The 12,300-nt window shown below is 41.4% G+C and overlaps 1 long non-coding RNA gene across 2 annotated transcripts in view; it reads left to right on the top strand.

The window, feature by feature from the left end:
- LOC120408693 overlaps positions 1-12,300 on the top strand; it is an 82,602-nt gene that overhangs the window by 21,623 nt on the left and 48,679 nt on the right. Inside the window, exons 2-3 of one of the 2 annotated variants that reach the window (XR_005600889.1) lie at positions 5,293-5,464; positions 7,802-9,168. This is a non-coding gene — a long non-coding RNA (uncharacterized LOC120408693). Of the gene's footprint in view, positions 1-5,292; positions 5,465-7,801; positions 11,237-12,300 lie in introns of those variants that run through there. The other variant, XR_005600888.1, reaches the window with a different exon arrangement.

Genomic DNA, 12,300 nt, shown 5'->3' with positions numbered 1-12,300 from the left:
AGCATCTACACTGCTGATTTTAGCCCCATAGTACAAGCCCTGCAAGACCAAGTCACTTGACACAGGCGCTAAGGCTCTCTGCCATGCGTCTTTTTTTGCCGTTGTGATACAGGAGGGGCAGGGAGAGTGGTAGAGGGGAAATATATAAGCCCTAGACTAATTAAGGTGTGGTTCCATGTAGACTAGGGAGAGTGGCTACAGGTTAATTGAAGCACCTGCAGTCAATTAAGGCCCTGTCAGGAACCTAATAAACCCCCGTGCTTCAGGCAGTCAGAGAGGAGGAGGAAGGAGAGAGGACTGGAGGTGTGTTGTGAGATTTGAAAGAGCAGAGAACCGAAGTAAGGGAGACCAGGCCCCAGTGTCTAAAGACTGAAGGTACCCCACCCAAGGGGAAGAGGGGAAGAACCCACAGGGATTGAGAGGGGCTGGGGCTCAGAGTGAGGCACAAACCCAAACCCTTCCCCTGCTTCCCTCCTCTACCACCTTTCCAGGCCACTAGCGGGGCCCTTGGCTCCCCAAGAGCAGGGGTAAGGGGTGGCATCCTAGCTGCCCCAGCCAAGAAAAGTGCAGGACCCACCATATTAACATTGGCCATCTTGTCACACAGTGTAGACAGACTCTTCCAAGCACTAGACTCAAAGTATCTGATTCTGTACTCTACATGTGGGAAATAGCCATGTCATGGTGCCGTAGTTACACTTGGCTATGGCGTTCAAGCTGGAGTTTCCTTGGTGTAAAAGAAGGGGGATGCTGGCAGGACATTGTCCATGAGGGACACTTGGACATAATTTTGCACTAGCTGAACTATTAGCAACATTTTAATGTTTAAACTATTTATTAGGCTAACTGTTTTGAAGCTTAAGCCCATAGTTCAAATTGTATGTATAGATGATTAATAATGGTGCCTAGAGAGGCACTCCTTGATGATGGGAATGTTAGAAATATCTAAGATACACAGTTGTTTTAAACTGCATCAATAAATTGTGATTATACATCACAATAATTTAACTTTTTGTATAATAAAACTCTATCTAGGTTTATAGTCTGGTGTATTCTTAGGAAACAGGCCATGGCTATTGGGAACAACTTGCTGAGTCTTATCAGGGTTCTCTTACTCACTGGATCAAATACCAGTTTGATCTGAAGAAACAGTCCAATATACTGAGGAACAGCATACCTTTCTGGATAAAAGATGCAAGTCTGAGTGACACTGATGTATATAATTTCCTGTGTGGAAGAGCAGATGAAAGAGTGCTGTAGATGTCTGACACTGTGGTTTTCTCTTAATGAGCACATTCCTAATTGCAGATATTTGTTGTTAAATCCCATAAAGGGCATCAAATACCAGCTTGCTGGAGGCTACATTGCTGCTAGAGCCTATTACACTTTCAAGGAGTTAATTTTTTTGTTTGTGTTTTTGTTTTGCTATTTATCAGTGAGTGAAATGTGAATTGTTTTATACCTGAGGTTATCGTTTTGAATAAGCAAGTGGCACAAATATTGCATGGCTTTCTGACTCACTCAAAAAAATGCAGACTTCCACATGTTCTCTCTTTCCATGGCTAAAGAATTATTACTCACTCCCTTCCCGTGAAAAACCTAGCCCACACACCATCCAGAAAAAACAAACACATGTATTTCTACCACCTATTGCAAGCAAAGATGGCTAAAAATTCAACAGGAGGATGTTTCTGGCTTGATGGTTACTTCATACCTGTTATAATCTGGAAACACGGCCATAACTTATGCTGGTGGCAGTGGAAGTTGAGTCTGTAAGAACATAAGTGCTATCATACTGGGTCAGACCATTGTCTATCTAGCCCAGTATCCTGTCTGTGACAGTGGCTGTGCCAGACCTTCAGGGGCAGTATAGAGAACAGGGCAATTGTGGAGTGATCCACCCCTGTCTTCCTCTCCCAGCTTCTTGTAATCAGAGGTTTAGGGTTATCCAAAGCATGGCGTTGTGTCCCTGTCTATCTTGGCAAATAGCCATTGATGGACTTCTCCTCCATGAACTTATCCAGTTCTTTTCTGAACCCAGTTATACTTCTTTCTATCACAACATCCAATGGCATTGAGTTCCACAAGTACTTTTAAAAATCACAATTAACTTCCTCTTGTTTGTATTATATTTGCTGCCTATTAATTTAATTGGGCAACCCCTGGTTTTTGTTCTGAGGGGAAAGGGTAAATAACACTTTTTCCACTCCAGTCACTATTTTATAGACGTCTATTATATCCACTCCCCCTTAGTTGTGTTTTTAAATTTTTTCCTTCCTAAACTGAACAGCCCTAATCTTTTTAGTTTTCCTTGTATGGAATCCATTCCGTACCTTTGCCCATCTTTGTTGCCCTTCCCTGAACCTTTTCAAATCCCTCTATATCCTTTTTTTGAGATGTGGCAACCAGAACTGGACACAGTAGTCAAGATGTGGGCACATCATGACTTCAGGTGATGGTATGATATTTTGTCTAACTTTCTGTCCTTATCCTAACATTCCTAACATACTGTTAACTTCTGCTCAATGCAGTCAGAAGGCTTTCTGAAAACTATCCCTGGTGACTCCAAGATCACTTTGTGTAACAGGTAATTTAGAACTCATCATTTGTACATAGTTGGGATTATTTTTTTTCCAGTGTGCGTTACTTTGCAACTACCAGAGTTAAATTTCATCTGCCATTTTGTTGAACAGCCACCCAGTTTTGTAAGATCCCTCTGTAACTCCTTCCAGTTTGCTCTGGATTTAACTTTTTAAATTTTGTATTGTCTGCAAACTTTGCCACTTCACTGTTCACCCACTTTTCCAGATCATTAATGAATATGTTGAACAGCATAAGTCCCAGTACAGATCCGTGGCAGACCTGCTCTTTACCTCTTGCCATTGTGAAAACTGACCATTTAGTCCTATCTTTCAACCAGTTACTCTTTCATGGGAGGATCTTCCCTTTTATCCCATGTCTGTTTAGTCTCCTTAAGAGGCTTTAGTGAGGGACTTTATCAAAAACTTTCTGAAAATCCAAGCACACTTTATTGACTGGATCACCCTTGCCCTGTGCTTGTTGACTCCCTCAAAGCATTCTAATAGATTGGTGAGGCGTGATCTCCCTTTATGAAAGTTGTGTTGACTCTTCCCCCACCAAATCCTATTTATCTCTGTCTGATAATTTTGTTATTTACTATAGTTTGTACCAATGTGCCAGTACTTTGAAATTACAATCCAGTGATTTCAGATCTCCTCTGGAGCCCTTTTTAAAAATCAGTGTTACATTAGTTACTTTTCAATCATCTGTACAGAGGCTGATTCCAATGATAGGTTACACGCTACAGCTAGTAGTTCTTCAGTGTAAATTTTAAGTTCCTTCACAACTGTTGGGTGAACACTATCTGGTCCTAGTGACTTTATTACTGTTTAGCTTATCAAATTTTTTCTAAATCCTCTTCTACTGATACATCAATCTGTGAGAGTCCATCTGATCTGTCATACCCCAGAAGAGTAGCTCTGATGTGGATCTCTTCCACATCCTCTGCAGTGAAGACCAATTCAAGGAATTAATTTAGTTTCACTGAAATGGCCCTGCCTTCCTTGGGTGCTCTACCTTTCTCATCTAGCTGCCTGAGTCTTTTGCATTTTTCTCTGCTTGCTGGCTTGACTGGTGATGTAGCACTTTATGGAGTGGACACAAATTGCCAGCCACAGCACTGACTTCAGAGCTCCAGCCACAGTGGACACGGGAAAAACAGATCCAGCATCCTCTAGTGGAAACACCAGATCTCTTCACTGCAGAGCCAGCTGTATGATTCTCCGTACTACTTTTTCAATTCCATGTGGGATGAAATGTTCAACATCAAAGGGTCTGTTTCTGTTCCTGGCTGTGGTGGTGACATTTTTCATGCGGTACAGAGCCTTTGCACAGCTATGTTCACTGAAAGGGTAAAGCAAATTCTGTGCCAGAGAACAGCCTTGTGACATTTCAATTGCCATAGAACTGTAAAACGTAAGAGTTCCTGGAACTTTGCTGCCTAAAAGGAAGGTGAGAGATTGAACGCTTTTTTCTCTTTTCTCCCTTTGCAGCAGACTTTGGTAGGAACAGATGCTTATGGTATGCAGCAAATGTGCAGTAGGCCTCCTTGACAGAGCAGCAGGAAAAGGGTTATATTAACATAGGAGTAAAGTGTTCTTGCATAATGTCTCCAATGTATTCTGTATAAACAGGCTTTTCTTCAACTTCAGGAATCTAGACTTAGAATTTACTTTTTTTTTTTTTTGGCCAGGGCTGCAAAACATTTTTTGAGACAGCCTTTCAGCTGGTGTAAATCAGTGTAGCTCCAATTATATTACACTGATTCACACAGGCAGAGGATATGGCCCTTTATCCACAAACTCAGTCTCACTAAGAAACCAACCAAAGACCTAATCCTTTTCCACCCCCAATTAAAAAATAAAGGAAACAAACTTAGTCTTGCCCACTATGAGCACACCCCAAAATGCACTAACACAGGGTCAACTTTTATAAATAGAGTAAGCATGTGTCCTTAAAACAGCAATGTGACTTCAACAGAAAGGCAAGGTGGGTGAAGAAATATCTTTTATTAGACCAGTTTCTGTTGGTGATCCCTCACCCACTTTGTCTTTCATATCCTCAGACCAACATGGCTTCAACAACACTACAAATTTTAACAGAAAACCAAGAGCTTTGTCCTTATAATTCCCCGGGACTGACAAACCCCACGAGACTAGCCACCTGAATGCACGTTTCTGGATTTAAGTACTTAACTCTACGTACTGAGGCTTGAAAATTCTATGTGATTGAACAGTGAACTCTGATTCTGGGGGCTTGCTTAACAGTCCACTGACTTAAGACACCTCTCCTTCCATTATCACCACCATCCTTAAGGTGGACTATACATTTCCTCTGGCAGTGATTTAAGTGGGCATGTGTAACACTCTCACCAGGGATTACACACACTCCTTGAAGAGAACAGATTTTTCTCACACAAAAGACTTCTCAGAAGCCTATTGACTCCATCAGTTTAGCAGTCAAATATCTGTAGTTCAGATCTAGGCCACTCAAGCTTTCCCAGGCAAACCCGTTCTCAAGAAGCACATCAAAAACTGCTTTGGTAGATGGCGGGCCAGGTTTTCTGATGGTGTACCTCTGTCATATTCAGTGGAGCTTTGCCAACTAGCAGAGAATTTGGCATGAGAAAGTATGTTATGATTTATGCTGCTTTCCACCATGACTCACTGCAGGAGCTGTTTCTGAAAGAGAAACCTTTTTTTCTCTCATTAGGAGGAACATCCCACATTTTAGATGCCACTTCACCTCTGTCCTACGCAAATCTGGTGTTGTCTTTTATTATTGCCAGGAGCAAAGATGAATCATGAAACTGAAGTTACGGGAAGTTGATTTCTGTAACAAATCACATCACTCAACTAAAAATGCTGCCGCTCTCCCTTTCCAGGTATCCTTTACTCAGGGGCGGCTCTAGAAAATAGGCTGCCCCAGGCAACGCGGTGTGCTGCGCCGCCCTTCCTCGGTCCCGCGGCGGGTCCCCTCTTCCCGCGGCTCCGGTTGAGCTCCCGCGGCAGGTCCACCGGAGCCCCGGGACCAGCGGACCTGCCGCAGGCATGACTGCGGGAGCTCCACCGGAGCCGCGGGAACAGCGGACCTCCCGCGGGCACGGCTGCGGACGGTTCGCGGGTCCGGCGGCTCCGCTTGAGCTGCCGCAGTCATGCCTGCGGGAGGTCCAGCCGAGCCGCGGGACGAGCGCCCCCTCCGCAGTCATGCCTGCGGCAGGTCCGGTCGTCCGCGGCTCCAGTGGACCTCCCGCAGGCATGACTGCGGCAGGTCCACCGGCCCAGCCTGCCGCCCCCTAGATTTGGCCGCCCCAGGCAACAGCTTGGTTTGCTGGTGCCTAGAGCCGCCCCTGCCTTTACTAGTGCTCTATACCCAGTATTGAGTTGGACAGCTGGGCTTTGACACTTGGCTGGGCATGAGGAGAAAAAGTTTAACACTCTCAAATAGATATTTTGGTGCATTTAAACTGGTTAACTATATGCTCCTGTGTGTGGTGTGCAAGTTATGGCCACTATGGAACCAAATGTTGTTTCATTTCTTACCTTAAAGTTAACAGATTTTAATGCCAGAATGGACCATTAAGTCATCTAGTCTAACCTGTGCAACACAGGAAAAAGTTGTACTTTAAAATATATTTTAATTTTTTTTCATTTTTAATGTCCTTCATTTTTAAAAGATGGAAGAAAAATATTTTAAGTGAGAAAAGTCAGTCTCCTGCCAGTCATTCTCTCTCTCCTCTGCGCGCCCCACCCCCCCAAAAAACACACCAAAAACAAACAGAAGTCCAAGAGCTGCTTGGAATGGTAGTACAAACACTTAAGCACATGCTTAACCCTAAGCATATGAGAAGTCCCATGAATATTATGGAACCTCGAATGCTTACAGATTGGGGAGGAACTTATGCTGTAATGTTAACTGGTCCTAAATTAAAATTGTACTATTGTTGGTGGTTGCCTTCTAGTACAGGAACACCCAGAGGCTCCAGTCATAACTGTGCTATTTCCAAACTCAGGAAGACAGTTACTGCCCCCAACGAACTTACTGATCTTAAAATATAGCAGCCAACTGTGGTATACCAGTGGTGGTACTGAACCATACCAATATTATCTAAAATTGGTAGATATATAACCTCATTATCTTCATTGTACTTATTACAGAAAATAGCTTATCTTAGTATTTGCAGTGTTTAGGTAACTACAATTTTTTATTTTGCTATATAAGGCAAATGGCAAGCTGTTTTCCAGTACCACAGCTACCAGACCCAAACTTACAAACAGATGGGGGCAAAATAGCGTTCTTCTAGACTGTCTCCTATTTGAAAATGTAGGTTTAGAGATGATATTTAGTGTTCCATATGAAGATACAAAGCATATTTTTCTTGCTGTATTCAGTACAAAGGACCCCTCACCGTTTAATTTAGAGATAAGGGGTCTGATCGTGCTCTCTTGTTCACCAGTGTAAATATCTGATAACTCCACTGACATGAACACAGTTACAGCAGTGTATGTGGTAACAGAATGCATTCATAGCTCAACAATAAATTGTTCTGATAAACCTAAACTCTTATCAGATGCCAGACCTTGCTGATATAGCATAGCGATAGGCACTCAAGCATAATAGTTCTCAGAGGCCTTGGCAAGCTACTAATGGACACCATATACAAGCAAAAGCAGCCAGTAGAAATTGCAAATGTCAGTATCAGTATTTGAGTGATACATTGCTTCATCCTTACTTATATCCTTTCTTTGCCAATTTTGGTAACGGTTGTTAAAGGTACAGTACTGCTACTACACACCATACACAGAGCTGCACAACATACAAAATAAAATACCAAGAACCTAATAAGATTTAGCTTTCCAGCAATATAAATAATTTAATCAGATTAATGACATTGTTCTACCTGAGGGATTCTATAATTAGTAGATTATTGAAGCCGTACGCAAGTTATCTACCATTAGCACCTGGAGGAATTCCTGTTGTCTTAGACAGTGGAATCAAATGATATGAATATTCCTGTCATGCAGACTGTAAAGATAATAAGCCCCTGGCATTTTGTAAGCTATATAAATCCTCGGATTTCACATTAAATATTTAAAGCACAGGAGGTGTTATTTGTTAGGATACTGATAAAGGGAGTTCAGCCATTACAGCCGCCTTTTTCATTTGGTAAATCCCTCTTTTGTTTGACTTGCTTTCAAGCCTTTATTTGTTTTCTCTTTAGGTTGTATATTGTTTCAGTTCCTCTGGAGGTATATTTTGGACTTTGCATGAGAAACATTCAAAATATTTTTACAGAAGGTTTATCCTTTTGATATAAAGAAGAAATTCAAGCCAGAGGTATAAACAGATGTGAATCGATCAGATCTCAACCGAACTCCAAAGAGATCTTGCCTGACATATTTGGAAAAGCCTGTCTTTCTTCCAGACATATTTGCAAAGAAAAAGCCGCTTGACTCTGATGCATGCCTCAGTCCAATGGGTTTATTTGTTCAAAAATACTACCTAAGAATAGAACTTGGTGAGGTCAAAGTATACATTCACGTATCATAAATGGAATATTGTATAGTACATAGAAAATAAAGGCCACAAGGAAGATTACTGATGTCTTAATAAACTGCAGAAGTAGAACAGAAGCTTTTTAAGATGCTAAAAATATGAGAACTATAAGTTTGAAAGTGAGCTGTTTAAATTACCAGATGACTGAAACTGTTAAGTGCAAAACTTTGCTGGGCAAAAGTGTTTCTGTTTTTAATAGATTGCCACATCAGGCTGGAGCTGCAGCCGAGATAACGGATGACCTTTGAAGTCCTTAGGATAAATTATGGTTTGTGTGCAAGAGATGATAATGCAGTTAAAAAAGATTTATGTAATAGTTCTTCAAAGAGCCTGAGACATTAGCACAGGGTCATAAATTAGTAGGATTTTCAAGTAAGGAATTACTTTACATAGGAGGGCCCTGGAATTTTATCCCATGTGGTTTTGCCTCCATGAACTTGCTGAAGTTTAAGTGAGGAGTTACCTGATGAGCCTTCACAGGCAGCTGTGAAATTACAGGGAAGTCTGGGCTGATAAGAACCAATCACATTTCAATAGCGATCAAATACTTCCCCGGTAGAGAAGTTTAGCTTGTACTCTGTAGGACATATGTCAGAAACTTATCACTACCTCTTTCAAGAGACCTTAGGCTGAATAACAAGTTGAAAGCCGTCTTTAATCTTCCAGGCTTCAGCGGTGGTCTAAATAAATCATTTTAAAACAAATATGTTTTAAAACCTTTTACCCTATTAAAAATGATAGGCTTGGCTAAGTAAATCCTTATTAAATCATAGTGATGCCATTTTCCCTGTCAATTAGAGAACCCTATTTTTAGAGTCTTGTAAATCAGATTTCATTTTGAGCTGAAAGTTGGCATGTAGAGTCCAAACTAAGGACCGATTTCGTATTACTGTTGTTTGTGCCAGGGTTTTCCAGCATTGGACTGGGGAGGCAAAAACCTACAGGCAAAGGAATGAGGGAGCTCTAAGTATAGTCTAAGCAATGGTGGGTGAGTAATGCTGTACCACCACCTCTGGGACGCAGAGACATAAGGTTAGTACTATGATCAGTTGAAATGAAGTCAGAGGGCCCATGTTCCCTGGACTGTTACTGAGGGGACACCTGTGGAACAAGGAATGTAGAGAGCTAACCTTGAAACAACTCAGACACATGGCCAGAGCAGTCCACAGGATTTACTAACATTTCACTTGTTCCACTTAATCTGCATCCAGTTTCACTCTTTGTGTGAATGAGACACCTCATAAATCATAATGTAGTACTAAGCTAAATTCAAAACCAAAAGGCTACAGAGGATAAATGGAGTTGCATGTGTTCAAATCCCCTCCTGAGCTCATTCTGCTCCAGTAGTGGGACTTACCTCGACGGATGTGTAGATCTAAGTTCTGTTAGGCCTAGGACCCCCAGCCAGCCTAGGACTCCATTCATATTTCATTGGATTCTCTGCTTAATCTTCTACCACTTAAAGGAGGGGAGAAGCTAAAAATTCTGATGCCTCATGGGAAATGCCTTGTCCCATAAGCCTGCCTATACTTTGCTCAAAATAGCTTCTATTTTAAAAACTTGAACTTGGCAGGAACTTAACAAGGCCGGGAATCTTTGGTGATTTTGGGAAGGGGAAATATAAACACCATCCATATTATTCCATCTGGAAAAGCCGCTTCTAAAAAATAAAATAGTGAGGAATTCCAGTATGCACAGCTTTTGTTCAGAGCCAGCACAAAACAGGAGATAAACTGTAACAACATCAGTTTATGGCTTGTCAGGTATATTACCAAAAGGACAAGTGAAATAACCAGGATGTTCAGGGCGTCTCTCATACTTCCAATGAAGGCTTTTAAAATCTATCAATATCTCAATCTTTCAATAGACGTAACACTGCTGATGATAGTTGTCACTTCATCCATTGATTTCTCTCCCCTACTAACTGTGCAAAATTGCAAAGAAAATTTAACAGCACAGGCAAAAATCTATTGGATCCTCTTTATTACTAATGCCAGCGTACACAACCCTCACTTCTTCTGCCATAAAATATCACTGACTCTCACTTGGACACCCATGCCTTCTCTCTTTTTCAACACCTTCCGCCCACACACATTCTTAGACTGGAGCCTGCTGAACCAGAATCCAACTTAAAGCGGCTCCCCATCTGCTGGCTAACACCCGCTAGAGGCTGTCTTTCCGCCAGAATGGCAAATTCCCACCAACCCCCCTTGGTTGGCGGTGGAGTTGGCGGTGAATCAAGCCCATTATGTTTGAAAGCTGACTTCAGGGCTGGGCAATGCACTACTGTTTCTTGCTAAACTATACTTAATTTGGAAGACCCAGAAATAGGTATTTCAAGATTATTTTGAAGTGAAAATTTGTATATCCTCTTTTAATCCCATTTCTGAGCCTGAGAATTGGAAAGCTAAGGAGGACGAAGTTTTGAGGAAACCTCAGATATTCTATCAATGCAATCAGACAACTCTGAAAAAAATAGTGGTTTTTTTTTTTTAATTTTAATTGAATGTGCACTGAACATGTCCATGTACTTGATTATCTGTGTTGGTTCATTCCACCCACACCTTGGGTTTGTTATTAGCCTTGTCATTAGATAAGACTTCTGTTATATCTACTGCTTGGATGCAATTAATTGTTTACTTTCTCTAGGCTAGCCAGAGATTGAGATGAGATATTTTGGTAAAATATGCGCTATTTCCCTACCCGCATTATTGAAGCTTCTAATTCTTAGTTTATAGACTTCACAGGAGAGGGAGTGTTAATTATGCTGTTATGGCTATTTGTCTCTGGCTGTATACAAAGATTTATTTACATGTTGGCTCTTTTCCTAGATCTTCTATTAGCAAGTATGATGCTGATGATTATACATAAAGGACCTGACTTTCCTACCAGCCTTACCCGAGCCTGCTTTTGCACCCGTAATTTTGCTGATGAAAGCAATTAGGTCATCTAGGCATCCAAGTTCTGCTTTACAGCTGCAGTCATGTACATCACTGCATGCTTACAGTGAACCACCACCCCCCCCAAAAGATGCCACTTTCTTCACACTCTCACACACACGCACACACAAAATCAGGCACCAAACACATATGCTAAACTCTAACTGTTATCAGTCTGATTCAAACGAATAAGCAAACAACTTACGAGGCTGAAATTTGGTCCTTATCTAATGCTACAATAATGATACTTAGTAACAATATAGATTCAATGATTCCCAGGCCAGAATAGACCACTGTGATCATGTAGTTTGACCTCCTGTATAGCATAGCTCATAGGCCAAAATAATAGCTAAGCATATCTTTGGATTTAAAAAAAATAATCTTGATTTTAAAAATTCCCGGTGATGGAGAATCCACTATGATGCTCGGTAAATGGTTCCAGTGGTTATCACCAATATAATATTTGTAATCAAACTGTTTACAAATGTTAAATAATGCTGGTGACATCCTGGGGGGAGGTGAGTATTACTGCTGTGTTAGCCCTTGTAACAGAGACTGAGTTCCAGGTGGCATTGTGCCTCCTTTAAATACACTACTGTGATGGTGCTCCATCATGGTGCCCCCCCAGCAAGAGCTTTGCCTTATTAGTCACAATAAGCTCTGTGTAATTTCACTATGTCTTATAACATGCAAATTTTTTTCTTCTTAAACCTTTAATGTTCCAGGATATTACAACACAATGCTATCATGCTGTGATGTAAACATGATTGCAATGAAATGCAGCAGCATCTGTTTAGTCTGTTGTAGGTAATTTTGTAAGGTGAATGCGATGATCTAATGACACTACATGTGTTCGGAAAGTTATTGCAGATCAGTTTAACTTTGCAAAATCACATGTGGAGATGATGATGATCCTGAGAGATGTGGTTCTCATGGCAAACATCTGCACCCCATTTGCTCCATACCTCTATATAACTTCATGGGTTAAGAATGACGTTGCTGCCTCATTCCTGCAGCTTGTTTGCTTTGTGGGTTTGTCACACCTTTGATGTATGTTAATAGACTCTCTTGGGTGGGTGGTTTAAGCAATGGTGGTCCGTGAGACAGAGGTGCGAGGTAGCTAGTAATACTTGCTTTTTCCATGTCATTTACTGTTTGGGCCTTGTGAAGGTGGGCATGGAGGTATTATCTGAGAGTAAAGTTTAAAACTGCAGGAGATTCCCAC

This window comes from Mauremys reevesii, linkage group 6 (genome assembly GCF_016161935.1).
Source record: "Mauremys reevesii isolate NIE-2019 linkage group 6, ASM1616193v1, whole genome shotgun sequence".
Lineage (NCBI taxonomy): Eukaryota > Metazoa > Chordata > Testudines > Geoemydidae > Mauremys > Mauremys reevesii.
This window is presented reverse-complemented; position numbering and strand designations above follow the sequence as displayed.